General features: G+C 47.6%; 1 pseudogene; it reads left to right on the forward strand.

Annotated features, from left to right (window-relative positions):
- The first annotated feature begins 1,354 nt into the window (after positions 1-1,354).
- LOC102875925 lies at positions 1,355-2,131 on the forward strand (annotated as a pseudogene).
- The last annotated feature ends 1,668 nt before the right edge of the window (positions 2,132-3,799 follow it).

The following is a 3,799-nucleotide window of genomic DNA, read 5'->3' on the forward strand; positions in this document are numbered from 1 at the left end:
CTCCAAACAAAAGCAGAAGTGAAGGCAACAATGGTCTCTTAGCTTCCAGATTCCAGATTTAGGGAGAAAAAGAACTCAGGAGCTCATTTTCTTACTTACTGATGCACATTTGCATGCTGACTTCCAAGGAGTGACTGTAACTCCTAAGCATGACGTATACAATGAACGAATTGAACGTGTGGTCACTGCATTCAAATGAGTCAGTGCAGAGTGAGGTGAGAAGTTAGGCTTAACTCTGTTCCCTTCTCTCACAGGGAAACATGGGATCTGACGCTGAGTCCATGACAAGGGGGCTCCTGTAAAGCAGGACAGATCTCATCTCCCTGGGGGAAAATAGGGCACTTAGAACAGTCTCTGTAAGTGTTTCTAGTGTTTGTTAAGTTCTTATTCACAGGTGGTTCTGTGCTTTCAAATGATAATGCAATCTAATCAAAAGCTTAGAACACTGTGTTTCAGTAGAGAAGGAGAACTCATCCTTGGGATGTGACTTGCCCAAGGTCACGAAACTGCTGGGTGGCAATGATGGGCTCTCTCTGTAGGCAACTCTGCCTTGACCTTGGGGTTGTATATGCTCTTCACTCTTGGCTCTTGGTACCTGCCATAGGCTTTGTCTATAAACAGAGCATGGAGATGGCAGGGGTGGTTCAGGGGCATGATTTTTACCTTTCATATGGGAAACCCGGGGTTGACTGCCAGCCAGGACACTTCAAGCACAGTCTTCCCCCTGTCTGCCACTTGAAGCTTGTGTGTTGCAATGATACTTAACAGGTCTCAGTAGAACTTCCAGTCTAAGGGATACAAAGAAAGGGCTGGCGATCAACCTCAGAAGCTACTCCTATTCACTCATTACCATCAAATTGGATGTGATCCATTGGATTTCTCAAGCTGTAAATCATGTGAGAGGAGATTGCCCATCTTTCTCCCATGGGACTGCTGGTAGATTCGAACCACCAGAGAGGAACAGCCTTTGGCCTAGCAACGTGCCTTCCTCTGTGGTATGACATCAAAGTTCCCTCTGGACACCGGTCAGGGGTAATGGTAACTCTTTGCATCACATCTGTGACCCATCATGGAGATGGTGCCGAACCTGGCAGAATTGTGCGTCCTTGTGCATGAGGTCACAGGGTTCATAGATAGGAAAGGCTGTTCCTTGGGAAGAGGGACATCATGGTTGGAAAGGTGGAGTGTCAGTAAAAGGAAGTCCGCCAAGGAGATGGAGTGACACGGTGACTGCAGCAATGGGCTCAAGTGTCTCAGAGATGATGAGGATGGCACAGGGTGCAGGCCTCTTGTTTACAGGCTCTCTCTGAGTTGTACTCAACCTGATGACACCTAACAACAATAACAACAACACATTGCACCCAATGTTACAGTCATGGTTGGGGAATTAGTTGGAGCACGTCTTATTGCCCATGCAGGTTCTTTTTTGAATTTGGCCAAGCATGCAGCTTCTACAGTTCAAATTCTTGGAGCAGAAAAGGCACTCTTCAGGGCCCTCAAGTCTAGACGGGATACCCCTAAATACGGCCTCATTTATCATGCTTCACTTGTGGGTCAGACAAGTACTAAACACAATGGAAAGTTTTCTCGAATGCTGGCATCCAAAATGGTTTTGGCTATCCGATATGACGCTTTGGGTGAGGATTCCAGTTCTGCAATGGGACTTGAGAACAGAGCCAAACTAGAGGCCAGATTAAGAGCCTTGGAAGATAGAGGGATAGGAAGAATAAGTGGAACAGGAAAAGCATTAGCAAAGGCAGAAAGATATGAACGTAAAAGTGAAGTAAAGACTTATGATCCTTCTGGTGACTCTACCCTGCCAACCTTTTCTAAAAAACGCAAGATAGATCAAGTAGATAAAGATGATGAAATTACAGAAAAGAAAGCTAAAAAGGCCAAGACTAAAATCAAAGTTGAAGAGGAGGCGGAGGAGGAGAATGAGGAAGAACAACAAAAAGAAGTAATAGTGATGGAAGAAGAGGAAACCTCTGTGAAGAAGAAAAAGAAAACGGATAAAAAGAAACGCATTAAGGAAGAGCCAGTGTCTGAGGAAGAGCCATGCAGCAGCACAGTAATTTCTAGTCCAGAGAAAAAGAAGAAAAAGAAAAAAAAGAAAGAGAATGAGGACTGATGTAATGGACTTGGACACATCACATTCAAGATTCAGTCAGGTCAGGAACTTACCAGAGATGTTCTCTACAATATTGACTGGAAACTGAATGAGCTACCTGTAGCACTTCAACCCTATGGCATTCTGAGTCTTGGAATTAAGTCTTGACTTCATAAGATCATCATTTCACAGTCTGTAATATACAAATAAATATTTTCTTTGCATTAAAAAAAACCCCAAAAACAATAACAACAACAGGCAGATATAGCAGGTAGATATATTTGGAGAATCAAAGCTCGTGGGACAGACATCCTTCTTTAGTTACAAAGATTCTGAGTCTCCCAAAGGGTGATCATTTCTTATACCAGCAATCGTTTCTCCTTTTAAAATACTTCTAAGTCAAAGCTCGAGGAGCACTGGTGACCTAGTGGCAAGAAGCTGCGCTGCAATCCTGAAGGCATCTGGTTCAAATCCCCTAGCGGCTCCACGGGAGAAGGGTGGACGGTCTCCTCCCATGCGATTAACAGCCTCTGAGAACCCGCCGAAGGGTCAGCTATGGGTCAGCTCTGACTCGATGGTACTCAACAAGAAGCCAAGGTTGAGGCCTCTGCTGTGGCCACCGGGCACCTCCCCCTTCTGCCAGGATGCCCTTGCTTTTGCCCTGCTTCTGTCCCTCGTCTCATGCTGCTTTTCACACCCACTCTCCTCCAGGAAGCCATGCCTGAATGTCTAACATGCAAGAGAGCCAGACTTCCACTCTGTGAGACTTGGCCTCTGCGGGCCTCATCCACTTACTCACAGTGTTCTAGGGTCCTGCTCTCCTGGGGCATCAGAGAAGTGACACTGGCATCCCTTTCCTGCCACCAGTGAGTTTTTAACCCACCACGACAGGTAGAGCAGTTGGAGAATTGAAGCTCACAGGACTGAGCTTCCCAAAACAAGATGCAAAGGCAGGAGCAGTGCTTGTGGGAGAGGATCCCTTGAGACTGGCTCTGCTGGGCCAGTGTCCAATCTCTACAGCCCCACGGGGACCCCATCTTTCCAAAGAAGAGGGTTGGGAAGTATTCAGCATCCTGGACTCTCTGAGCCCCTTTCCTGCCTTCCCACCAATGCCTGGGGTATCAAGACTCTGCTGTTGCAGAGAGGAGTTCTCGGATTACCCCCCACATGTACTGACCTCATGGTGGCTGCACAGTTGCCAGCAGAGATGACACCATCCTGTTTTCCAAGACAGCCTGGAAGAGCCTCCCGGGCAGGTGGCCCAGGCACACAGGCTCTGGGAGAAGTGGCGTTATCGGGTCCTGTGGCCCAGGAAGGCCTCAGGGCTTCTTGGGAAGGTGCTGGGCACTAGGTGTCAGGGCTTGTTCTTAAAGGAATAGGGAGTCAAGGACATGGCCTTTTAATGGGTGCTGAAGCAGGAACAGCAGCATGGTGGTGAGGGGTGGGCACTTTGAATGGACAGGGGCCAGCCATGTCAGTGGCCCCGACCCCATCAGTACTTGAGGGCTTACTATGTGGCAGTGATGGTTGATGTAGGAGAATCCCATCAAACAAACAGATAACAGGGTCCACTTTCAAGCAACTGGTGGGAGGAGACTATGAGTGAATAGTTCAGTACATGGTCTGTCACTGGACACATGTTATGGAGAAGAATGAAGTAAGGACCGGGGAGCTGACAGGAGGAGGGTG

Source organism: Elephantulus edwardii, unplaced genomic scaffold (genome assembly GCF_000299155.1).
Source record: "Elephantulus edwardii isolate Elephantulus edwardi_28Jun2011 unplaced genomic scaffold, EleEdw1.0 scaffold00062, whole genome shotgun sequence".
NCBI classification, from domain to species: Eukaryota; Metazoa; Chordata; class Mammalia; order Macroscelidea; family Macroscelididae; genus Elephantulus; species Elephantulus edwardii.